Source organism: Desmodus rotundus, chromosome 12 (genome assembly GCF_022682495.2).
Source record: "Desmodus rotundus isolate HL8 chromosome 12, HLdesRot8A.1, whole genome shotgun sequence".
NCBI classification, from domain to species: domain Eukaryota; kingdom Metazoa; phylum Chordata; class Mammalia; order Chiroptera; family Phyllostomidae; genus Desmodus; species Desmodus rotundus.
Genome location: NC_071398.1, coordinates 80140639 through 80168133, shown reverse-complemented (window position 1 = coordinate 80168133; position 27495 = coordinate 80140639). Strand labels below are relative to the sequence as shown.

The 27495-nt window shown below is 40.2% G+C and overlaps 1 protein-coding gene across 1 annotated transcript in view; it reads right to left on the bottom strand.

The window, feature by feature from the left end:
* GATAD2B (GATA zinc finger domain containing 2B) overlaps positions 1 to 26843 on the bottom strand; it is an 87678-nt gene extending 60835 nt beyond the window's left edge. The window contains exon 1 of the mRNA XM_024573157.4: positions 26604 to 26843. The gene's annotated coding sequence lies outside the window, so the exon portion shown is untranslated. The remainder of the gene's footprint in view (positions 1 to 26603) is intronic.
* Positions 26844 to 27495: the final 652 nt, after the last annotated feature.

The window sequence follows — 27495 nt, the reverse complement described above, 5'->3', positions numbered from 1 at the left end:
AACTATATGGTAGCCAGCTCTTTTCAGTTAAACTGTAATCACCCAAAACATAAAGGTGCAATTAATTGTGTGAACTGAAAACTGTAAACTTAAAAATACTTCTTGGTAAATGTTATCCAAGTTGTAATGCTCTGAAGAATATAAAATTCTTTAAGGAAAAGAAAATATCTGCCCTGACTGGTATAGCTCAGTGGGTTGGATGTCATCCCACAAACTGAAAGGTCGCCAGTCAGGGCACATACTAGAGGCAACGATCAATGTTTCCCTTGCACATTAATATTTCTCTTCCTCTCTTTCACTCTCTCTTCCTCTCTCTCTAAAAATAAATAAAATCTTAAAAAAAAATCTTAAGAAAAAAAAATACCTAACATTCACAAGCATTTAGTGCACTATTTAATACACACAACAAACCAAGAAGGCAGAGTCCTTTTCCTGTTTATAGATATGGATATTAACTCAGTGAAATCAGGAAAGTTAAATGAAGTCACTCATTCAACTAACAATAGTAGATGCTGACTGAAAAGGCCACACTAGTTCCCCTATACCATGATGTAGTATTCCTTAGTGTGTTCGCTACTTCTGGGTTTACAGGAAACAAGTTTGTTGTGGAGGCCATAAAGACATCTACTACCCTGACTGGTGTGGCTCAGTGGACTGAGTGCTGGCCTGCGAACCAAAGAGTGCCCAGTTTGATTCCCAGTCAGGGCACATGCTTGGGTTGCATACCAGGTCCCCAGTAGGGGGCACGTGAGTGGCAACCACAGGTTGATGTTTGTCTTCCTCTCTTTCTCTGTCCCTCCCTGTCTAAAAATAAGATAAATAAAAGCAGAGAAAGTAAATTACATCAACTATTTCATTTCTCACGTGACATAAGATATTTCTACACCAGTCTTTTCTATGAGGGTAGTTTACTTTCCCAAGGGCAATGGGGAGTTCCACTGCCCACCCACAGAAAACAGAAACATGAAAATCATCTAGAGCATTAAGTTAGTATTTAACACCTAACAATGTACCTAACTGGGATAATCTTGAATTCCTAACTTATTCGCATCCTTATAGCAGCAGCCTGCAGTTGATTCCCAGTAACCAGGCCTGAGAACATCTTATTTCTTAATATTTGATTGCTGATTATTTTTATTCTTTCCTATTTGTACATTCCCTGTACCTCTGTAGGGGTACCAAGTTCTTTTCAGGCAAGTCACAAGCGTTCATACTTTTCTGAAATAAAAATTTGACTCAAACATCTCTATGTGCTAACCCCTGTCATCAACTATGTCCACAGAGGAAGAGAAACAAGCCATGTTTTAGTAGTATATTAATGTTTTGTCACAGCTTTTCTAGGCACTTGTATTCTACTTTTGTTTTTTTCTCATCAGAGGACACGTTCATTGATTTTTTTATAGAGCGGGGGGTGTGGTGGGGGTGGGAGAGAAACACTGACCAGTTGCCTCTGGGATCAAACCTGCAATCCAAGTATGGGCCTTGAGTGGGGATTGAACTCCTGACTTTTTGGTGTATGGGACCACACTCCGACCAACTAAGCCACAGGCCCAGGGCACTTTTTAACCTGCCTTTTTTTCTGTTACTAAGTACCCACCAGTGTCTCTCACTCTGTAGCTTTCCAATGGTAGAACTTCCAGTCAATGAGCCTCACTGAGAGATTCAGATATTTATATTATGCTGCTCATCTTTGACTTGTTAAGACTGCTCTTACTTTCATAGTTTATGAAGCAAAAAAAAACCCCAACCCCCCCCCAGCTACCCTGTATATGCTGCGGTCCCCATCATCTCTGGCTAACTTACTATTTAATTAATTAATTAATTATTGAGAGGGAAAGGGAGGAAGAAAGAAAGGGAGAAAAACATCAATGTATGGCTGTCCCTCCAGCACCCCTGACTGGAGACCTGGCCCACAACCCAGGCATGCGCCCTAGACTGGGAATCAACCTGGTGGTGACCTTCTGGTTCACAGGCCAGCACTCAATCCACTGAGCCACACCAGCCAGGGCTCTCTGACTTTAAATAGAGCCTCCAACCAGGGTGGGGAAAAGAGAAAAAGACTCTAAGATAAGAAAATAAATTATCACAGCTACACAGTCAAGAATTTCCATAAGCTTTTGCCATGGCTGGCATGGCTTATTTCATTGGAACATCGTCCTATAACCAAAGGGTTGCAGGTTTGATTCCAGGCTGGGGCACATATCTAGGTCGCAGGTTCAATCCCTGGTTCTCACGGTTCTGGCGTGTACAATCCCCGTCCTGGCGCCTACAGGAGGCTACCAATCAGTGTCTCCTCGTTTTTGTTTTTGTTTTTTTAATTATTTTATTGTTGTTCAATTACAGCTGTCTGCATTTTCCCCCCACTACTCCCTCCCCACCTCAGCCAAACCCACTTCCCTCCCTTGCTTCCACCCTCCCCCTTGATTTTGTCCATGTGTCCTTTATAGTAGTTCCTGAAAACCCTTCCTCCCGTTGTCCCCTCCCCCCTCCCTACTCAATGTCTCCCTTACATCGTTTCTCCCTCTCCCTTCCTCTCTGTCTAAAGCAATGAAAAAAATGCCCTCAGGTGAGGGAGGGATGAATGAATGAATGAATGAATGAATATAACTTCTGTAAACTTTTTAATCTATTCTCCACTTTAATATTTATCACACTGGATTTCTATGCTCAACAGACAATGCTAGAATTACACATCTACTGATGATTACAGATGGAGAAATCACTCTGGAATCTAGCTATTTTATTTTTATATTTTAATGTGATGTCCTTTATCTTCTTAGACTTTATTTATTTTTAGAGAGAGTGGAACAAAAGGAGAAAGAGAAGGAGAGAAACATCAAGGTGTGGTTGCCTCTCATGCACACCGTACTGGGGACCTGGCCCACAACCCAGGCATGTGCCCTGACTGGGAATCGAACAGACTACCCTTTGGTTCGCAGGCTGGCACTCAATCCACTGAGGTACCAGCCAGGGCATAGCTCACTATTTTAAAGTTCAGAATTCACTTCACTCAGATTTCTGTGACAATCTTGGTATACTAATGAGGCATCCAGTTACCAGAATTTCAGGACAACCACATAATTATCTCCTCATATTACATGAGAAAGATGGGAGGTCAATATAAAAGGGAAGATCTGGAAAGAGAGAAGTGGTACATGTGTGATTGTCAAATTTAAAGTAAACTTTCATGCTACAAAAGTTTTTTTCCTTTTCATCCTCACCCAAGAATTTTTTTAAAACTGCTTTTAGAGACAGAGGAAGGGAAGAGAAACATTGGTTGCCTGTCATATGCATCGCAACTGGGTATCAAACTCATAACCTAGGTATGTGACCTGACCAGGAATCGAACTTCTGGTGTAGGAGACAACGTTCCAACTGAGCCACCCAGCAGGGCTTATGTGCTAAATTCTACATATCTTTAAAATATGTTCTTTCTCTGTATTTTCAACACTAAAATTAACTGTAAAGAATGACAATATGTTGCCTTGGCTGGTGTGGCTCAGTGGATTGAGTACCGGACTGTGAACTCAAGGGTTGCCAGTTCGATTCCCAGTCAAGACACATGCCTGCGTTATGGGCCAGGCCCCTAGTTGGGGGTGCATGAGAGGCAACCACACACTGATGTTTCTCTCCCTTTCTCCCCCCTTCTCCTCTCTTTAAAAATAAATAAAATTAAATCTTTGAAAAATAAAGAACGGCAATACGTTGATATTTCTGAAGTTTGGTGGTGGGTACATGAAAGTTCATTACTTTATATTCTCTATTTGGGTGTGCATTTTAAATTCTTCAGAATAAAAAAGTTTTTTAAAAAGTCATTTTAAGCTTATAACACCTAAATTATCTATAGAAAGATATCAAGAAACAGGTTAAGTTCTGCCTCCAAAGAAGTCTTGTTTTACTGAAATTCTTTTTCCAACTGTGAATACTGTACCATGTGCATACACTATCTATCCAAAAATTCAGTAAACTTTAAAAATAAAAATAGCAGTTGAACTTAACATAATTTAAAAAGCCATATATGCACAATAAAAGGAAGAGACACATTTCTCAAGCCTAGTCAGAAGGGGAATAAGCCACCAGCAAAACTCAAGAGAAAGAACATCAGTATACTATAGCATACAGAACACTAGCAAAGATACCTTTAACCATAAGGTCAAAGATCAGAGATCTAGGAAAGAAGATCTAGCTAACCAAATACTAAATATACTGATAAGTTAAAGGGGTTTTTCAGGGTTAGAGCATTACTCACCTTGAATTGACAACACTTTACGGGGCTGCACTAATCTCTATCTGCTCAGACAATTAATTTGTGTATGGTCAAGAAATGTAAAATCAGAATTGATGGATGAAATATTCCAGTGGAGCACTGTGAACTGTCATCGTTCCCATATAGTTGGGCATCAAAATGGCCCCAGGATTAGATGTATATTTCATCCAGTAACTTGCAAAGAATATTCTTTACTGAAATGAGGGGAGATCATATTTATACAAACATGGATAAAGTGCTCTGAAATTGGACCTACAACGGTCCAAAAGGGAAGAATTTAGCTGAAATGGATTTTACCTAGGGGGAGCTTCTGGAAGTCTATTAGCTGAGATTTGCCTATTAACATTAAAAAGCACATGTAGCCCTGACCAGTGTGGCTCAGTTGGTTGGGCATCATCCTGCAAAGTGAAAGGTCGCTGGTTCAATTTCTGGTCAGGGCACATGCCTGGGTTGCAGGCCAGTTCCTGGTTGGGGTATATGCAAGAGGCAACCAATTGATGTTTCTTTCCCTCTCTTACTACCTCCCTTCCCCCCCTCTCTAAAACTAAATAATTTTTTTTAAGGCGGGGGGAGGGGAAGCAAATGCAGCCTATAGGACAAAAGATGTCACTTTTCTTCAATTCAGGGACAAAGATCTGGGACTATTGGAAGGACATGCTATACTAGCCAGAGGTTTATCATTTTACCAAGCAATAAAATTTTACCTTAGTAAGTTTACCCTTAAGAGTTCCTTGCAAACAGAGATTTTTGATGCTTTCTCAAAAAAGTTTCAAAAGCAAAATAGGTTTTCAACAATTTAATGTATCACTTATTGCCATAATCACTTCAACAGGCCCCAGTTATAAGAACAGGGTTTCTCAACCTCAGTTCTATCAACTGACACTTTGAGCCAGATAATTCTTTGTTGCTGGAAGCTGTCCTGTGCAGCGTAGGACTCTTAGCAGCACCTCTGGCCTCTACACACTAGATGCCAGTATCACCCTAATTCCCCAGTTTTGAATACCAAAAATGTCCCCAAACACAGCCAAATGCCCTCAGGAGGAAGGAGAAGGCGGCAAAATCCTCCCAGTTGAGAACAATTATATTAAATAGCAGCAGCATGATTTTACCAACAAGGAGGTCTGTGGCTATTATAACCAACATTTTCAACCCTTGGACACAAAAACTACCAGAGAAATCAAGTGGTTACCTCTGGAGGTCAGGAATCATAATGACTAGGAGGGAGCATAAAAAAGGCTTCTGGGTGGAGGTAATCTTCCATATTACTATCTTGGTCCTTTATAGCACTTTTTCTATATGTGTGTGGTTGGCCCAAAAGTCCATTTAGTTTTTTTTCCATAAAATAAAACACACACTTTTCATTTTCATCAATAACTTTACTGATTTGGATATTTTGAGTATGTTGGCTATCTCCCACTTTTGGCTTCTAGTGGGAGGGGCCAGAGGTGATGCTAAACATCTTCCAATGAATGCGTAAGACAGCCCCACATGGAATTATCTGGCCAAAATGTCTGGCCAAATGTCATAGTTCCAAGATACTTTTCAAACCACTTTTGACATGTTCAATCAGTCACAACACCTTCAATCAGTTACAACAGCTTCTCTATACACTGCACAAATATTTTTTGCATTTCAGTTTTGTTTTTAACATTCTTGAAATAATAAAGCATAATATACCAAACTACTGCATACATTCTTCCACCTTCAATATTAAAATAGCTGGACAAGATTCACCAATTTTGATAAGTTTTTTAAAAAATGCATGCTGATATGACAGCTGTCATAATACAATCTAATAAAATTGTTTCAAATGAAGTTAAAGACAACTAAGCACTACTAGAGCTATCATATGGAAAAAGCTAAACAAACTTTTTGGACAACCCAATATATTATACCACAGTAAAAAAGTAAGTTTACCAAAAAATACAACAAAACAAAAATTGATAAACAAGAGATGGTATTCCTTGCCTCAATGCCGCTATAATCACAGAACCCAGATATCTGAGGGGCAGGAAAACAAGTTCCTAAATATTTCTTGATAATGCAATGATTTACCCTTGAAATCAAGATACTTCACAGTATTCAGGTGCTTCCTTTAGCCACGCAGCTCCAGTTACCCATTCCTTTTTACTTATAAAGCTTTCTAAGATTGATAATCATATCTGAGGTCAGGGTCAATGTATCATGTTCACTGAGACTTTTATACCTTTGACTCTGGAAGTTAAAAAAGACTCCTTGAAAATCCTTCTAATAAAAAAAAGAGTCTCTAAATAACATTAAAGAAGTCTGCATGAAATCAGGTGTGAAACATACTGGGCTCCAATAGCAAGACAGTTGCCTATTCCCAAGCAAAAACATCACTCAAACAAGAACTAAATTCTCTACTCCAATGTGTACAAGTATGAGTGCAGCAGACAAAGGGGATAATGAGGGGGAGGGGGAGTACGAGGGACCATAAAAGAGAATGGCCTGTGGGCTTTAAGAGTAGATAGAAAAATTTTCAGACCAAGGAAGCTATTCCCAATATTGACAGAAATATTAACTATAGAAGAATTTAGAAGATCTTCCTATATTCATTCCACTCATACATGCATAAAATTTCCTAGAGGAAAATAAAAGTCATTAGACTAGATATTTTATGTTTCATTGCTTTTGATATCCAGGGCAACTTTATTAAGATACCTTTTTGAAGGGTCTTTTAAAAAGAGAAATTGGGTTAAAAAAGGACTGCCAGTTAATTAAAAAATATTGTGGGTATGGCTTTGAAAACTAAATCAGTATCTTTTTAAAACACTTTATAAGAGCACTTAAGTCATCTGATTTTGCCTTTTCTATTTCTTCATGAAAAGATGAGAGCAGAATAATCTTATGCAAACTGGTGAGAATGTGAAGAGTTACCTCAAATAGGATTACTTTTCTTTCATTACTAAGAATCTCAGACTACTGAATGGAATTCAAAGAAAAGATTAGTTGCTTCTTAGGGAAATACTAATTACTAAGTAAGTCAGTATTTTTCTACAAATAATTAAAATTACATCATGTTACTCTGAAGTGCAAGTATCTGCTTAAGAAAAATTTCTTCTATAGGGACCCAGCATTATGTCTTTAAAAAATGCCAACTACACTGTAATGGATTCTAATCACCATTCCTGCTATGTATGTCAAGTTCCCAAATCTAAACACTTGGCCGAAGTTTAACACATCTTAAAACTAAAAGATGCAATCCTGCATCTTTAAAAGGCTGAGTGCCTGGCTGGTGTAGCTCAGTGGATTGAGCGCGAGCTGCGAACCAAAGGGTCGCTGTTTGGATTCCCAGTCAAGGCACATGCGTGGGTTGCTGGCAAGGTTCCCAGTGGGGGCCACAAGAAAGGCAACCACACGTTGATGTTTCTCTCCCTCTCGTCCTTCTCTCTAAATCTGCCCTGGCCGGTATGGTTCAGTGGATTGAGCACTGGACTGTGAACCAAAGGGTCGCTGGTTCAATGCCCAGTCAGGGCACACTCCTGGGTTGTAGGCCAGGTCCCCATTAGGGAGTGCATGAGAGGCAATCACACATTGATGTTTCTCCCTCCCTTCCCCTCTCTAAAAATAAATGTAAAAAAATTTTTTTAAAAAATAATAAAACTGTCAACTGTCAAATACCCAAGATTAAATTAGAGTCAGGACTAAGCAAATTAAAGATTTAGACTTATTCAACAAGATGAGACTACTAATGGGCAACCATTTTGAAACTTCCATGAAAGTTCAATATCCAGCTGACTGGTTTTCTTATGATTAAAATTTTCTTTCAAAAACATAATCTGGAGATAACTACCCCCAACTTACAAGTATTCACCAAATAATATAGCTCATTTACCCAGTTACACCACTATTAATTTAGGACCAGATTAAGCTACACCACAGATTGCCCTTTTTCTGTAAAGTACTAGATAGTAAATAGTTTAGGCTTTGGGGAGGGGTCTTACCTTTGTGACTACTAACTCTGACACAGTAGCAGTGGGAAAGCAGCTAGAGAAAATATGTAAAGAATGAGTGTGATTATTTCCAATGAAACTTTATTTACAGACACCAAAATATGAATTTTGTATAATTTTTGCATATCACGAAATATCCTTGTTTTATTTTTTCCAACCATTTAAAATTATAAAAGCTGCCCTGGCTGGTGTGGCTCAGTGGATTGAGCACTGGCCTGTGAACCAAAGGGTCACCAGTTCAATTCCAATTCAGGGCACAACCCTGTGTTATGGGCCAGGTCTCAGTTGGGGATGCACAAGAGGCAACCACACATTGATGTTTCTCTCCCTTTCCTTCTCCCTCCCATCCCCTCTGTCTAAAAATAAATAAATAAATAAATAAATAAATAAATAATCTTAAAAAAATAAAAAATTATAAAGTCATTAATAATTCTTAGCTCATCAGCAGGACCAAAACAGATAGCAAGCATAATTTGGCCTACCAGCCCTTAGTTTGCTGACCCCTGACCAATACTCTCTCGTTTATTTTTATTAAACATTTCAAATTTATGAAAAAGTATACAGAATAATATAGCAAACAACCATTTACTTATCATCTAGTTGAAGAAATAAAACATCACAAACAAAACAGAACTTCTTTGAGTAATTATTCCAGTCCCATTTCCCTCCCTCTTTTCCTCAAAGTTAACCACTGTACTGAACTTGGTGTTTATCATTGTCATGCTTTTTCTTAGTACTTTAGTTTATGTGTGCAGGTATAGCTATATAAAAAATGTTGTATTGCCCTGGTTGGTGTGGCTCAGTGGATTGAGTGCCCGCTTGCACCAGTAAAGGGTTACTGGTTTGATTCCCAGTCAGGGGACATGCCTAAGTTGTGGGCCAGGTCCCCAGTTGGGGGTGTGTGAGAGGCAACTGACTGATGTATCTCTCACACATCAATGTTTCTCTTCCTCTCTTTCTTCCTCCCTTCCCCTCTCTCTAAAAATAAATAAATAAAATCTTTTAAAACAATACTGTATTGTTTTGCATTAAAAAAATGAAGAATGTGAAGGGGGGAAAGCCATCAATTTAAGTAAATTGAAGAGAAATCCTTTCCCCTTCATTAATGCTTATTTAAAGATACTTCATAAACTAAGGGATAAAGGAAAATTCAAGAATAACTTTCACCCCAAATATCAGAATCATTAAGCTTTCAACATTTTAGAATTAGAACCTCCTTCACAGTTGCATTCACTCAGGCTTAAATTATAAGCAGATCAGTAGTGGTAAAACAACTGAAGTTTCCAGCTTCTTTTCCTCTTCACTTCCAAAACCCAGTATCAAGCAGTAAGGATAAAGATCAGCAGTGGGTCTCAATGTTGTATCAATCAACAGAAGGAAATACCTTAGTAATCCAAAATTTAAGAGAACTAATATTAGACCTGGCTGGTGTGGCTCTGAAGGTTGCGTGCCTGCCTGAGAACCGAACGGTGGCCAGTTCGATTCCCAGTCAGGGCACATGCCTGGGTTGTGGGCCAGGTCCCCATTGGAAGTGTGCGAGAGGCAACTGATGGGTGTTTCTCTCGCACATCGATGTTTTTCTCCCTTACTTCCCCTTCCTAAAAATAAATAAATAAAATATATATTTTTAAAAGACACAGAGAGAGAGAGAGAAAGAAACAGGCCCAGAAGACAAGTTTTCCTCCTGGGAAGTAAAATGACTTCCTGAATAAGAATGAAGCAAGACACTACCACCAACAGTGTCCAGTGCTCTTTTAATCTCAAAGAAGATGGTAACTTTGAACACCTCTCATACCCCTGAATTAGCCAAACTTCCTGTTACTCCTTAAGAATGTTTATGAAAACTAAGTCTGTTTCATTGTACTCCTGAAGGTAGGCCCTGAATATGCGATGAAAGAATTTATGTAGGGTTGTGGTAACTCCCCACATACACTCTGACCCTACCCTGGGCAGGTCAAAGCCTCCTAAGTTCACTAAACAAAATTTAAATCAACTGAATAAAATAAATCTCCACCTTAAAGCAGAGAAATGGGAGGGATAAGGAGGAAGACAAATAAGTGGCCCACTGAAAAGAAAAACTAGTCAGAAAGGAAATCTAAGTCATATAAGGCATTTATCCATCTTAACATTCCCATTCCCTGAAAACACTTACGACCCTGCAGGTGTAGCTCTGCTGGCTCTCTGCCTCTGCTTACTAGGAATTCAATAAGAACTAGAGGAGTTTCTATGTAAGCAATCACCCGGGAATTGTACGTGCTCCTTACTCCTGAAGTTGCCCTGATTTAAAAAGACTATGGTGACAAGAAATCAATTTATCAAAACTTTTACATTTAGATCAACAATTGAGCCCTGCCCAGTGTAACTCAGTTAGTTGGAGCATCGTCTTGAAAAGTTGTGGGTTCAATTCTCCGTCAGGGCACATGCCTTGGTTGCGGGTTCATTCCCCCTTCCAAGTGGGGGCACATGCAACTCCAAGTCCAGACATGTACGATCCCCAATCCAGGTGTGTACAGGAGGCAACCAACTGATGCTTCTCTCTCACATCAGTATGTCTTTCTCCCTTCCTCTCTCTCTAAAAACCAATGGAAAAAATGTCCTCAGGTGAGAATTAAAAAAAAAAGAAAAAGATCAACAATTGAGAGGTTTGGGAGGCATTTCAAGGAAGAAAAATTTTCCTTGAAAATGCCTACTCCTCTTTCCAGCAACTGGTTACAGTCACATGGCCAATAATCAAAATCCAAACGTATCTGCTTTTAAGAAAGGAAATGCTGATAAGGTACATGAGTGTTCCTAAAGACACTTGACAGTTATACTACTTTCCTCAAATTTAGATTTAATTGAGTTTAGAACAGGGGTGTCAAACTCACTTTCATCAAGGGCCACATCAGCCTCACGGTTGCCTTCAAAGGGACGAATGTAATTTTAGGACTGTATAAATGTAACTGCTCTTTAACAGTTAAGCGAGAACTCCTGGCTGCCACCTGGAAGAAACAAGGTGCCAGGCCAGATAAAATAAGGTTGAGGGCCATATTCGGCCCACAGGCCTTGTGTTTGCTACCAGTGTTTCAGAAACTCTCATAGTCTGTTGGTGTGAAAGTTGAAGGATAATTTAATACTATCTAAAGAAACTTTAAAAGTGCAAGCCCTTTGGTCCAGTAATTATATTTCTAGGAACTTTACCTACAGATAAACTAAAATTAATGTAAAGATTGTGGACGAAAAAAGGAGCTCTATGGAAAGTAACCTCACAGGGTGATCTGATTATAAATTCCTAACTGGACAGGTCACGGGTGGGTAGTCATGCCACTGGCATATAACTTCTCTAGTAAAAAGTTTATTTTTGCATTAAGCAAGCCCTGTCCATTGTTCTTGTGTATCTAGGTTCATACACCTTTAAAGTAACCACCCTCAAGAGAGTAATCTTGTTAACTATCTTGTAATCCAATCCCTGCCTTGCTTTCTCCTACCTTCGTGTAATCTTCCTAGTTCCCTCAATTTGAAATGCATAAAAGAAAATACAAAACTGTTGTTTTCCAGAGCATTTGAGATCTTGCTTCCCAGCAACTGTTGTCAGTTTTGGCTCAAATAAACTCTTATAAAAATTCTCTACAGGTTTTGACATTTCTTACATCAAAAAGATGTATGTAAGATGTTTCACTAGAACCTCGGTTATGACAGTACACACACACACAATACAAACTGGGAACATCTTAAATATTCCTCAGAAGGGACAGATGAGGTAAATTAAAGTATATTCATATAATAACATGTTAAAAAGCTATTAAAACAATGACAACCGTGGCTGGTGTGGCTGAATGGATTGAGCTCTGGCCTGAGAACCAAAGAGTCTCCTGTTCTCTCCCGTTCGATTCCTAGTCAGGGCACATGCCTGGGTGGCGGACCATGTCAGGTCCCCAGTAGGGGGCGTGTGAGAGGCAACCACACATTGATATTTCTTTCTCCCTCCCTTCCCCTCTAAATAAATAAAATCTAATTGAAAATAAATAAAAACAATGACATACATGTGTCTCAAGGGTTATATATAGATACCCTTTACACACACACACACACACACACACACACACACAGGAGACACACAGAGGTAAGAGTACAGAATAATACTCCAGAGTTTGAGCTTAAAAGTCAAATTTCCTGATTGTGTATCTGAGCTCTTATAATTAACTAGACATGTGACCTTAGGCAAACCACTTAACACGTCTCTGCACCTCAGGTTTTTTCACCTGTAAAATGGGAATGATAATAGCATCTACCTTTAGACTATTGTGAGGATTAAACAAATTAATTAATGTGAAGTGCTTAGAAAAGTCTCTGTCACACAGAAAAGCCCAATTAAGTGTTAGTTATTAAAAGCATACCCAAGGTATTAAATGGCTATGGGCAAGCAAACACAATAGCTAACATCAGAGCAAGAGAAGTTGGCATAGACACAAATAGATGGAAGACAGAGAAATGATGGAAATAGAATTTTCAGGATTTGGTAAGCCTGTCTCACACTCAGACCCAAATTGCAAAAAGTGCTGAATAAATGTAATGTTCCTATATAAGAGGCCCTTGTTCCTAATATGTTGACTACTTAATTTATAAACACATTGTATTTAGTATTATAGTTATTTTCATACATGTTTTCTCTCCTCTGGACTATGTATCTTCTAGAAGACTGCGATAATGACATTCATCTTTATATACTCTACAACACCTATGTATATATATTTTACATAGTAGGTATACAACAAAAGTTCTGTGAATATATAAATGGTCAGGCCTTTTCAGTTCCCCAAAACTAGTGGGTATAAGTGGTTACAAAGTAATAGAGCTCTGACAGGTAGGATCCAAATTTTCTCTTTCTCAGAATAATTAACTATCATTTTCCTACACTGAATCTGTCTAGGACAGAGAAAACCACCTGTCCTCTATACTCCAGGAATTAAAAAATAACCCCATATCACTGATCAGAGGCTAGGATTTTCTGATATAATTTGGAATTTAGAACTACAGATGAAATTGCAAGACAGGTCCTGACCTATGTGGCTAAGTTGGTTGGGCAACATTGTGAAAGGTCATGGGTTTGATACCCAGTTAGGGCATGTGCCTGGATTGCAGGCTTGGTTCTACAAGTGGCAACCGAACAGGGTTCCTCACTTGCATCAATGTTTCTCTTCCTCTCTTTGTCCCTCCCATCTCCAATCTCTAAGAATAAAATCTTTAAAAAATAAAAAATTACAAGACAGACTTCATGAACTAGATAATCAGCATTCTTAAGTTCAATAACCCAGTAGTACTCAAATTGTTAATTCAATGTTGGCTAAAAGAAGAACAGCAATGAAAGTCAAAAAGAGCAAGACCTGAAGGCAACAGAAAAGGTACAAAGCCATAAGCCCAACTATTTATTTTTTTTAAGATTTTATTTCTTTATTTTTAGAGAGAGGAGAAGGGAGGGAGAAAGACAGGGAGAGAAACACTGATGTGAGAGGTACATCGATTGGTTTCTCACACACCCCCAACAGGGGACCTGGCTCATAACCCAAGCATGTGTCCTGACCAGGAATTGAACCAGCAACCCTTTGGTTCACAGGCCAGAGCTCAATCTACTGAGCCACAAGAGCCAGGGCCAAATATTTATTCCTCAGTGAATTTCTGATATCCATAAAAAGAGTTTTACCCATAAAATTTTCACTTAAAAAACAAGTAAATTTTCTACGTGCAAATTTGAAAAAAATCTATAATATTAAATGGGAAAAAAGTATACCATCCTTTGCATAAAAAGAAAAACTAAAAATAAATCCGTATTTGTTTAAATATATACATTCTAGCCCCGACTGGTGTAGCTCAGTGGATTGAGCACTGACCCGTGAACCAAGGGGTTGCTGGTTCGATTTCCAGTCAGGGCACATGCCTGGGTTGCGGGCCAGGTTCCCCAGTGTGGGGCATACAAGAGGCAACCAAACATTGATGTTTCTCTCCATCTCCTTCTCCCTCCCTTCCCCTCTGTCTAAAAATAAATAAAATATTTTAAATAAATAAATAAATAAATAAATTCCACACACACTTTGAAATAATAGAGGAGTAACAGTGATGAGGTTTAAAACTAGACAGGTGAGCCCTGGCTGGTATGGCTCAGTGGACTGAGTGTCGGCCTGCAAACTGAAATGTCACTGGTTCGACTTCCAGTCAGGACACATGACTGGATTGTGGGCCAAGTCCCCAGAAGGGGGCATGTGAACGAGAAACAACCACACATTAATGTTTCTATCCCTCTCTTCCTCCTTCCCTTCCCTTCTAAAAATTAAAAAAAAAAAATCTTAAAAAAAAATGGGCAAAGACTTGAATAGGTATTTCTCCAAAGAAGATATACAATGACCGATATGTGAAATGAAAATAAAAACCACAATGAGATACTACTTCACACCAATTCAGGTGACTTTTATTTTTCTAAAAAAAGAGCCCTGCCTGGTGTGGCTCAGTGGATTGAGTGCCAGCCTGTGAACCCAGGGGCTCCCAGTTCGATTTCACGGTCAGGGCACATGCCTGGGTTGTGAGCTGGGTCCCCAGTTGGGGGCGTGAGAGGCTATTGATACATGTATCTCTCAACACATTCATGTTTCTTTCTCTCCCTCTTTCTCCATCCCTTCCCCTCTTTCTAAAAGTAAACAAATAAAATCTTTAAAAAAACAAACAAAATAACAAATGTTGGTAAGAATGTACAGAAACTAGAATTCTTATACACTGCTGATATACAAGGGAATATAAATAGTATAATCACTGTAGAAAACAGCATTGCAATTCCCAAAAAATTAAACACAGAATTGCCGTATGATCCTGCAATTCCAATTCTGAATGTATACCCAAAAGAATTGAAAGCAGGGACTCAAAACAGATATCTATATACTCATGTTCAGAGCAGCATTATTCACAATAGCCCAAAGGTAGAATCAACCCAGGTGTCCATCGACAGAAGGTGCTGGGGGAGGGATAATGGGGAATTACGTTTTTAATGAGCACAGAATTTCAGATTGGAGAAGTTGAAAAAGTTCTGGAGATGAATAGTGGTGATGATTACAAAAAATGTGCATGTACGTAATGCCAATGAACTGTAAACTTAAAAATGTTTTAAATGGGCACTAGCTGGTGTGGCTCAGTGGACTGAAAGGTCACCAACAATTCCCAGTCAGGGCCATGCCTGGGTTTCAGGCCAGGTCCTCAGTCGGGGGAATGCGAGACACAACCAACTGATGTATCTCTTGCACATTGATTTTTTTTTAAATATTTTATTTATTTATTTTTAAACAGCTGGGAAAGGGAGGGAGAGAAACATCAATGTGTGGTTGCCTCTTGCATACCCCCCACTGGGGGCTTGGCCGGCAACCTAGTCATGTGCTGTGACTGGGAATCAAACCAGTGACCCTTTGGTTTGCAGGCCTGTGCTCAATCCACTGAGCTACACTAGCCAGGGCGCACATCAATGTTTCTCTCCCTCTTTTCCTCGTCTCTAAAAATTAATAAATAAAAAGAAAAATGTTTTAAATGGTAAATTTAAGTTATGCACATTTTACCACATGCACATACACACTATGGCCTAGATTTACCATGGTCTTTTATAAGAATGTCTAACGTTTACTGAATAGTTACTATCTGCCAGTCACAAAGGAGTAAAAGGTTTTACAACAAGTTAGTGGTAGAGAAATTTGAACCCAGGACATTCTAACTGAAGAGCTATACTTTTAATCATTAGTGACCAGAAGTTATTCTAGCTCAACCAAAGAAGGAAAGCTTTCATGTAATTAAGTGAAAAATATCCACTAAGAGTAGTGCCAATACTAGACTTATTTTGTCATATCCAGACACCAGAATTCAATTTATGCACAACACTGAGAATGGTTAGTTCTGAGAGAAACAAAGAGAAAAAAAGAGAGCAAGAAACCAACCAACCAAAGATTTTCAGAATAACCAGCAAAAGCTAATGTGCCAGTTTAGGCAACACATGGAAGATGTGCTGAACAGCCCCATTAACAACAAAATTAAAATGCCAATTTCCAAAGGTTTCTTCAGTTAATTCACAAAGCTATATAACAATGAGTAAAAATCTCACTGCTTTTTAATAACTGCACTGTAACGGTACCCCTTGCACGGTCCTTTCCACACCACCAACCCAACTGAATCCAGAACACAGCACAAAAGTCACATGTAACCACAGATATTTTTGTTTGTTTTGGTACAAGTTTATCATATTATGTCTTACTCCCTCTGTGAACATTATTGGGTACTCAGTAAGCCAGAATAGAAGGTTTAATTTGGAAATGAAGACTGCCCAGATTCTAACCTTGGTTTATACTCTTTTGTGACATCTACCACTCTGTATTTGACAAAATTGGGAAGCTATAATTTAATACCAGATAGCCATCAAACCCTTGGCAGTACAAAGTCATGCAACAATCAAAATAATTCGTAACAGGTGGTACCTATGTATACATAGTAATCAATTAGATCTCAAAGAAACTTTTTCACTATTATTTAGGCTAAAAACATCTTATTCTTTTGATTTCTCAAGGTTTCTTAAAGATGACTAGCTATTTTTAAGATGCTTCTGTCCACTGCAAAATACAGCTATAAAAGATCTTTTTCCGGTCACCTGCATTCCTTGAAAGCCTTTAGTTCAATATGAACGCATTATACAGAATTCAACTGGGAAATAGCTCTCCAAGCAGAAGGTGAAGAATTAAAAATGGCCCTGGTTGGTGTGGCTCAGTGGATTGAGCACTGGCCTGTGAACTGAGAGGTCACAGATTCAATTCCCAGTCAAGACACATGACTGGGTTGTGGACCAGGTCCCAGTTGGGGGCATGCAAGAGGCAACCAACTGATGTTTCTCTTCCTCTCTTTCTCCCTCCCTTCCCCTCTCTGAAAATAAATAAACTCTCTTTAAAAAAAGTTTTTTTTAAACGCAGGCTAATGAAAACTTCAGATTGGATCTTAGTGCAGTAAGAGATCCATTTTCTAGTTTCCATTCATTTGGCAGAAAATATCTGGATTTAAAATACTCTAAAAAAGCAAAAGGTTCAAATTCACAATGCACTCAGCTAAGGAACTGAGCATTCTTTACTACCTGAATTACGAAATGAGAGAAAAATGGCATCAGAGTAACATTAATTTATTCATGGAAATTTATAGGCTAACCTCTAGTACATGGGAAGCTTGTGATACTATTCACATCAAAATAGAACTTAAGCCCTGGCCGGTGTGGCTCAGTAGACTGAGCACTGGCCTGAGAACCAAAGGGTCGCCAGTTCAATTCCCAGTCAGGGCACATGCCTGGGTTGCAGGCCAGATTCCCCAGTAAAGGCAACCACGCATTGATATTTCTCTCCCTCTCTTTCTCCCTCCCTTCCTCTCTATCTAAAAATAAATAAATAAAATCTTTTAAAAAGATAGAACTTAATATAGACTGCTCTAGCCAACCTGTCCTAGACAGTAGCAATGCACATGACCAATTGCTTCAATCTCTTCTATAGCAACACGTCAATCTAGTCATATAAATGTTAAAGAGTGATTAGAAAACTGCCCCCCATCCAAACAATGTTATCCTATTGAGGAAATATTTTCAATATTTTTCACTGGTAGCTCAAGCTATAAAAGTTTTGAATTTGGGGTTGAAAGCCATTCGGGCAACCTTTATGCCTTTAAATGATACAGAACAAATACGTGAAAGTTTTGTTTTAATTTCAAGATCAACATATCACCTTAAAGAAACTGAAAAGTAAAAGGTATTGACCTTCTTTCTCTCCCCCAATCCCCAGGTCTGTCTGCATGTCTCACAAAAAATAAAGAATCATGGGCTTTACAGATTTCTTACTGTGATACAACCATCTTAACAAAAAGAAAGGGTTTCTGCTCACTGGCAAAAGTGGAAACCTTACTCTCCTGCTTCTAGCAGGTTAGATGAAAGAAGGTGTGGGTAGCAGCTTAGTTACAGTTATCCATCTGGGAACTCAATGAAGGGAGGGCCAAGTTAGATAAGCTGTGACACTTGCCTTAGAAAATTCATAGGGGAAAAATGCAGCAAAGTCTCAGTAAAGTTTCTAAAAAATATCTGGCCTAATGCCACCATACCAGTTCTCTGCAAAACCAGCACACAAAAGCAGTCAATTCCCTCATTCCAGAGTTGCAACCCTTTAGAAAAATTCAACCCACAGAGGACTACAGGGAAGCAGAATAGCTAAATGCAGTATTCTCAAAGCATTCAGTGAGATCACTAGTACTCTAAGATGCTCCTTCGCAGTCAAATATTTTTTTTTCGCAAATAATTTTGAGCAGCCCTGCAACCTTTTATCATCCCCAATGTACAATGTATATTTAGACCTGCAAGGCTATGGAAAGTCATGCAGTAAAGAAATCTGCCTTAGATAGCCCGGGCCAGAGTGGCTCAGTTGGTTGGAGTTTCGTCCCATGGATGTAAAGGTTGAGTATTTGATTCCTCACTGAGAACATATATAAGGCGGCAACCAATTGATGTTCTCTCTCATTCTCTCCCTATCTCCAGCTCTCCCCCCACCACCACCCCCTCCCTCTCGCTCCAAAAGCAATGAAAAAATGTCCTCAGGTGAAGGTTTTTTAAAAAAACCAGAAACCTGCTTTAATTTAACCCAGAATTTTTCTGAACCCTATTTGATTACATAACTTTTTTTTTTTTAACATAAAACCTATTAATACTGAGAACTATCATGGGGTTTTTGTGGTGGCTTTTTTTTTTAAGGCAAAACAACTCTATAAGAAATGTTAGGAGTATAAAATCACATCTTCTGGAGTCAGTTAGAGTTATTCAAGTAATATTGGATTCACCGTTAATCTGTGAGGTTCCAGCAAAATTACATCTCTGGATTACGTTTTTTCTCGTCTATAAAAAGATCTCCATCACAGAGTTACTGTAAGAATTAAAATAGTAAAAATCCTTACACAAACAAAGCGCTCGATAAGTGAGTTCACATTTACATTTTTAAAATTCATTTTCAGTTCTGAAAGTTGAAAAAAGTGCAAATTTCTTTTAAATCTGAGATTATAGAATTCATGACTAAGAGACTCCATGAGAAGTGTTAACTTCTCAGGATTTTGCAACCTTTTTATCCACTGGGATATTGACAAAGCCTTTAAATTTGACAAATTTAAGATGATATACAGGAGTATACAACACCTATTGATGACAATGAATATAAAGAGCATACATGTTGTACAAGAGTATTTATGGCTTCAATGATAGAAAGGGCCTCATATCAATATGAGGAAAAATGAGTTGTGAGGAAAATTAAGTTTGTATCAGCTTATAACAATTAAAAATTATATAGTGCTTTACAGTTTATAAAGCACCTTTATATGTATTATCTACTTTGACTGACAAAAGAAACCTAGTGAAACAGATAAAGCACCTATTGATCCTCATTTCTCACCTGAGGAAACCACAACTTGGGAGACTTCAAGTGACTCAACCTAAGTCACAAAGATGATAAATGGCAGAACTAAAACTCTAACCTTGCTCTTCTGCCTTCAGAACATAACAAAAGGAGAATCTTCTGAATGTATGCAGCATTTTCTCAACCCACAAAATTACTTATATTTTAAAATATCTTTTAAGTAACAGGCACCATGCTAGGCACTGGAGACACAGTAGTAAAAAGACACAGCATCTTCTTTCAGGATGTTAAAAGACCACTGGGGAGAGACATTATTTCTAAACTAGAGTGAGAGCAAAAAAGAAAGCAGCATATCTAAGTCTCTGGGCAAGTCAGGGAAGGCTTCCCAGAGAAAGCAGCATTTGAAATGAAATTTGGGAGCTGAGCTGGGAACTAAAAGAACTGTTATCTGCTCATGTATAAACTGTAAGGGAGAAAAGTAAGGCTGGATAGAAAGGCGAAGACCAAAATTATAAAGGGCCTTGAATACTATCTAAAGTTTCATATTTTACCTTTAAATGACTGGAAACTATTGAATACTTTTGAGAAGGGGAAGCAGAATAATCAAATCTCTGTGTTAGACCATTTTGAAGATAGTATGATTGAGATTTTAAAAGGAACAAGACTAAAAACAGAGAGAACTACAAGAGATTCCAATATTCCAAATAAGTGTTGCTGTGGGGATCAATGAGAAGACCACAATGGAAATAAAAGAAAACTTATAGATTCAGAAATATTTAGAAAGTAGTGGATAAGAAAGAGAGAACTGACAACGATGCTCACATTTTTGGCTTAGGTGACTCAAAGAATCACATAAGGGGAGATGATAAAAATGTTTAGTTTGAGGTACCAATGGAATAGCAGTGGCTATGTCTAGCACACAACAGACAACTGGAGTTTAGGAGAGACGAAGATTTTTTTTTCGGTAATCAAGATTATTTACCATTTTAATGGGAAGGCAACTGTTACATAATCATTACTTGTATAATGCTTCCAAGTTCACAAAACATTTTAAGATATCACATTATGTTTATCACATTTCATTTTGTCATTATAAACATACATAAGGTTAGGAAAAGTTATTCCTACTTTGATCAACAAATATTTGACAAATACAACAAGTATTAACTATATGTCACGTTAGGTACCGTACTAAGCACTAAACAAAACAAAATGAATCCATGCCTTCACAGACTTTATATAATAGAAAGGGAACCAAAAAGTAATAAATGCAACAAATAAGGATGGTATAAAGTTGTAAGTGCTATGAAAAAGGAAATAGAATATGGAAGAATTAGACGAGGGGTGGTAGTTGAAGGTAAAATTTTAAGTAGGGGTAGAATAAGGTCCCACTGAAAAGGTGACATTTACAAGATTACTCTAGCCAGCAAAGTTATCATTTAAAATGGAAGGGCAGATAAAGTGCTTCCCAGATAAGGTCAAGTAAAAGGACTTCATCATCACCAATCCCTTATTATATGAAATGTTAAAGGGACTTATCTAAGAAATAGAAGATAAAAAACTGTGAACAGTAAAACGCCAACTCACAACTGTCTATAACTGAACCTAAAAAAAACCCCCAAAAACTAAAACTAAGCAAACAATTAGAACAGGAACAGAATCACAGAAATGGACATCACATGGAGGGTTATTAGTGGGGGGGGGTGGAGGGGAAAAAGGGGGGCAAAGGTACAGAGAATAAGTAGCATAAATTGTAGGCACAAAATAGACAGGGGGAGGTTAAGAACAGTATAGGAAATGGAAAAGCCTAAGAACTTGTATGTACAACCCATGGACATGAAGTAAGGAGGGAGGGAAATGCTGGAGGGTGGGGTGGTGCAGGGAGGAGGGGGAGAAAGGGGAGAAAAAAACTGGAACAACTGTAACAGCATAATCAATAACATATACTTAAAAAGAGGTGATATTTAAGCAAAGACTGGAAGGATGTTAGAAAATTATTCATTTGTATCTCTGTAGGAAAAAAATCACTATTTCTCAGTTTTTCACTGGAGGGAATAACTAGTGTAAAGGTCCTAAGATGAAGAGTGTGGCTGATATAGAGGAATGGGCAAAAGTAGGTTTATCGATATAACATAAACAAATAATACATTAATAACTAATACAAGAATAAACTGTTTCACGTACTCCCAACTGTAAACCTGCTTTTGCCAACCACCTGTGTTTAAGGAACAGGTCAATGTGGCTGGAATGGAATGAGCGAAGAGGAAGGATGATAGGTGATCAAAAACAGGAGTGGAAAGAGCAGGCAGATTATGTAAGACCTTATATATTATTGTAAAAACTGGCTTTTACTCTGAGGGAAATGAGAATTCAAAAATTATGAGCCTTTCCCAAAGTCATATAGCTGCTAAGTGGCAAAATAGCTAGGATTTAAACCAGGATTTCTAGACTCTACACCTGCGTTCTACTATTCCTATTTGCCACTTACTAGCGCACAATCTCCCTCCCAGGAAAGTCTAAATTAAAATACTCTCAAAAATCTAAATTCATAAATACAAGCTTTCCAGTTAACATTTCTAATCCCTCACAACCATAATGGGAATTTATTAATCCTAATGCCTAATTTAAAATCCTACTAACTTTGCAACCTATATTTTAGGAGATTACAAATCCCACCTTCCTCCCAAATGAAACAAGATCAAGAAAGCTTTGTTCAGAAGGCTTAAAGTGTGAATTTCAGGTTCGAGTAACAGTAACCTGAATTATTTTTAAAATGTATACTAGCCAGATACGAAAAGCAACAAAAGAATGGCTGAGGAAGTATTGTCATTTCCCTTAATAGTTCACTGGTTAGTATTAATAACAATTATGTTGTCAAAGAAGCTTTTGCAATTACTAACAACTCTTTGAGGTCTGGGATTTGACCACTTCATACCTCAAAAGTAACAAAATAGCCCTGACCAGTGTGGCTCAGTTGATAGGGCATCATCCCACAAAGTGAAAGGTTGCCAGTTCAATTCCTGGTTAGAGCACATGCCTTGGTTGAGGTTTCGGTCCCTGGTTGGGGCACGTATGAGAGGCAACTGATCGATGTTTCTCTCACATCAAAGGTTCTCTCCCTCCCTTCCCCTCTTTCTAGAAACTATTTTTATTTTTTTTAAAGATTTTATTTATTTTTAGAAAGAGGGGAAGGGAAGGAGAAAGAGAAAGAGAGGGAGAGAAACACTGATGTGCAAAAGATACTGATGTGCAAGAGATACATTGATAGGTTGCCTCTCGCACACCCCCAACTGGGGACCTGACCTGTAACACAGGTCTGTGCCCTGACTGGGAATCAAACCAGCGACCTTTCGGTTCACGGGCCAGCACTCAATCCACTGAGCCACACCAGCCAGGGCAAAAAATAATTTTCTTTTAAGTAACAAAATAGATATTCCTATTCATCTGTTGTTTTTGGAACTATAACCCAAAGCTCTTCATAGTTTCTTGCCAGTTGATGGCAACTTAAGACAAGGGAAAAGATTAGAGGATTTTGAGAGAGAGACCATCTATGAAGTATATATATGAAACAAGCCCTTAATGGCCCTGGGTCAGTCCTTTCCTGTTGGACGAGGAATATTTCACTTATCCATAAGAGAGAAGGTAGAAGATGGAACACGAAGAGGGAGCATTCTGTATCAGATCTATTCTTCAGAGGCTTTCAGCATTACTACACAAATATAAGAGGCTTTCAGCTTCAGGGACCCTGGAACCACCAAAATCCCCAACCAGTAACCTACAGAAAAAGCATCACAGGGATTACTAAGGATAAATCAAATAATATGGATAACAGAAGCTTTCCTCCCCAAAAGCCAGTGCTTTTCAACAGAAATTGAACTTCCTTATGTTACCTTTTCCCAGGCTTAGCCAATGCAGGGGAACTGCAACTTTGTGTGGCATTGTCTGATAGGTTGCATTTTTTCTGAGCAAGAAGTGGACAGCTTTACGCCAGGATTAGATTTACAGTCAATCTGGGTGTGTGTCTTTTTTTTCCCCCTTCTCCTTGAAACTGCCTCAGAAAATGCCCAGCTATTGTGTCTTGATAAGTAATGAGGCAGGGCTTTAAGTACTGCAAAAGGATCTAAAAAAGAAAGTCCCGCAGTCCAAGTTATGGTTCCAATCTTATGATTTCTATAGCATGTTTTAATCAACCAAAGCTGGTTTGGCTTTTCTCAATAAGCCAAACACGAGCACTTTGAGCTGAGTGCAGAGGGGCTGCTTGTCAGTGTGACTCCCAATGAGGTGGCTAACGTGCAATATGGTCCACAGTCTAGAAGCCAGAATAGCACAGATACTGTTCCCCTACACATGAACCTCCAGTTTGGTGGGTGTGAGATTCAAAAAAGGAAAAAAATCAGTAAACTGAAACAAGAGGACTGGTTTACACACAAGATACTGCTTATAACTAGTATGAACCTGGAGGTCCCCCCAAACGATTAGGATACTATTATTGACACAATGACCCTTCATCCACACTGCTGTTCTCTAACCAAAACCTGGAGGCCAGGCCCAGGCAGAAAAAGGTGTGGAGGAAGACATTTGTCCCCCAAAGGGAGGGGGCAACACAAAGGCTTTTGAATATACTTTGAAACTATGAGGTCCACAACGAATTTCTCACCGCTCCCTCCCCCACCTCCCTGTGGCCTTATGCTAAACACAGCAATGAAAGTTACTTCCAGAACTTAGATGTGAAGGGCTGATCTGGGAACCTGGTTTAACATTGTTCCTAGATAAGTATTTATATACTGCCTCTATTCAGACCCTATTTGGACTGCCTCTAAACAGGAAGTTAACAGACATCACACACAGTCAGGGAAAGCAAACCACAGTGTCATAAAATAAAGATGGATGCTGCTGTCAGCTACAAATCACTCCCACCTCATGGAAAGTGTTTTCAAGTAAGAAACAGGTAGGACAGAAGTCCATAAGCTTCACATCTTCTCAAATTGGGTCACTCAGCCCACAGGTCCAGCCTTCTGATTCCTGCTGATTAATACTTATCTTCATTCTTTACTGTGATGACTATCACTGCCACTAGACTAAAAACTATATTCCTCTAAAGACAGAAGACAGCACCACCAGATCAGTACTCTCATTAACTCATTATTCATTCAACCTACTTGCTCAAGAAGCCCAAGGAAAGACTATCCATGATCCAGCCCATCCCAAGACCGTCAGGGACTGGCTATCAGTCACAAAAAAAGCAGCACCATTTCCAACAGGTGTGTGCTTCCCCTCAAAATATACTGAGCCCCTCCTCAGTACTACCTTTCGCAGCTCCAGAAGTAGCCTCCTTCCCAGTCAGGTACCAACAGAAATGCTACTCTAGAACAATACTCTTATCAAGACTGCTCCAGCACCAAAAATAGGAATCCAAGTGGTTATAAGGTTTCCAGGAAGACAGAGTCAGTGTATCAAAGAAAAAGCAATAAAGTTACCACTGAACTCTCAAACAGGTGAATCTCCAACATACGGACAACATGCAGACACCATGTTGCTGCCAGAAAACCATCAGAAGGCATCTACACTGAAAGGGGGACTGGACGGCTGAAGGACAGAGGTGAGAAGCAACATTTCTTTTCATTTCGCGTCACATATATGCACAGTCTATTCAAAAAATAAATTTTTAGAAAGAAAAATGTTCAAAAACTCAAAAGCATCAGCTCTTCTCCAACGTGTATCTTTTAAACCTGCTTTTACTCTAGCTGCTGCAAGTCCAAATCTCTCTGTTGCAGTCTGCTCTTTTGCTTTGCTGAAATTTATTAATTTGCTGAGCTCTCTCAGGCACAAAAGGCCTTCGATACTCATTGATCAGAAATGAGAAAACTGGGTGAGAGGCTACCTGATTCTCCAGATGACGGTAGAAGAAAAGGTTGAGAGTAGCCACCCACTCACCACAGTGCTTCCATCTCCAGCTCAGTACCAGCTCTCTGAACTAACATCTCCTGTTTGGAGGCAAGTTGATGCTCGGAAACCGTCCAAAGAGGGTACCATACCTTCATGAGAGGGGAAAGGTCCCGGGCCAGCGAGTGGCACCCAAACCTCTGAACTCACAGAAGTAGCTAGCTTGATGTAATTAAGAGCAGGGAAGCAAAAAGTACTCTTAAGTCTCGAGTGGTTAGGGAAGGGTAAGTTCTAGTTCCACAGACCCTCTGGCACTGAACTGGGCTACAGATCCGGTGTGTCCCCGAAGCCCAGCAGAGGAAAGGAGTGGTTTAATTGCTATAGAAGAGAAGTATCCACGCAAACTAAGACAATTCCCTTCTCCTGAGGGAGGGCGAAGGAACCGTGGACGACGAAATAAAGGGGTCGGGTTCTGTGCTCCTGATCTTACCTAAATAAAGATAATTATCTCGTGGTTCCTTTACCCTTCAGGATACCCCATTTGTCCCAACCGACGCCGAACACTAGACTGAAAGCGGGGAGCGGCCCCCGCACCCTGAGGGCACCACTGGGGGTGGAGGGTTAAAAAGGGGGGCGCGTAGAGAGGAAAGAAGGGGAGCATGGCGGGCATGAGGCAGTGAGTGAAAGCGGGGATGGCGGGGGAAACGGGACGCGAGGGAGGGGAGAAAGAGTAAAACGAGAAGGAATGAAGGGACACGAGCTGGGGGCGCGCCAGGCCGAAGTGAAAGACCGGGGCGCGCGCACGGAGGGGGGGGAGGGGATGAGGTGAAGTGGGAGCGCGAGGCGGGGGCGCGCGGTGCCGGGGTGGGGGGAGGGGGACGCAAGGCGGGGGCGCGCGGGCGGGCGTCGGCTCGCGGGCGCTTCCCCTCCCCCGCCCCTCCACCTTTCCCTTCCCCCACCGCCGCCACCACCGCCTCCTCTCAGCCTCCCTCCCTTTCTCGCTTCTCACCGCCCCCGGGCGGGCGGGCGGCCAGGCTGGCCTAGGCCAGAGCTCCTCACCTGGCGGTGGCGGGGTAACTCCCGGCTAGCTCGCCTCCTCAGGCGGCGGAGGCGTCGAAAAAGGAAGAGGCGATGGCACAGTGGGTTCCGAACCCCGCTGACGGGACCTCGGGTGGGGGTGAGAGATGGGGGCGGGCCGGACCGGGCGGGCGGGCGGAGCAGACACTGCGGTACAGACGGGGGCAGCGGCGGCGGCGGCGGCGGCTGCACCGGCGGCGGCACCACACAAACAAGGACGCTGATTGGGCAGCTGCCAAGCGCCTCGGCTCCGCCTTCTCCACACGCCACGACGCCCATTGGGCGATCTGAGCCGGCCTCCCCGCCCTATTCTTCTATGCTATGCCAATAGAAGGGGTGATGCCGGGACTACACCCCACCTTTGAAGAGTAAGTGGCTGGCGAAGTGATGGTTGGCGTACTTGAGACCCAATCCTAAACGGAGGAGGGGGATGGTCTAGCGGGGGCGCGTTAATGGGTACCTCGGCCAGTCCCAGACACATCCGGGTCTTCAGCAGCCCATTAAGTGTCGGGGGTCAAAAAATCGCTTCAGGCTGCAACTTTACCTTGGAGACGTTTTGGTCCCCAGGCAGCCGCCGTACCCCAGTATCCCAAAACCGGGATTCCCGTTTGGCCAGTTCTCATTCTTCCAATTCTAAAGATGGAGACTAAAGAACAGTGCTGGGTTCTGCATTAGGTGGTGTTTCATCTCGATAAAATCCAGGAATTTCACGATAGAAGTAGCTGTAGGCGCTTGGGCCTTGCTGTCTGTTTGGGGCGTGGCCTGTTTCCGTTTGCCCAAAGGCCTTGAGCTTCCTGGTCTTCATCGTACCCCAGCACGGTCCTGTCGTGACTAAACCACGACAGCAGAAGAAAAAAGGCAGCTAGCCAGAAAG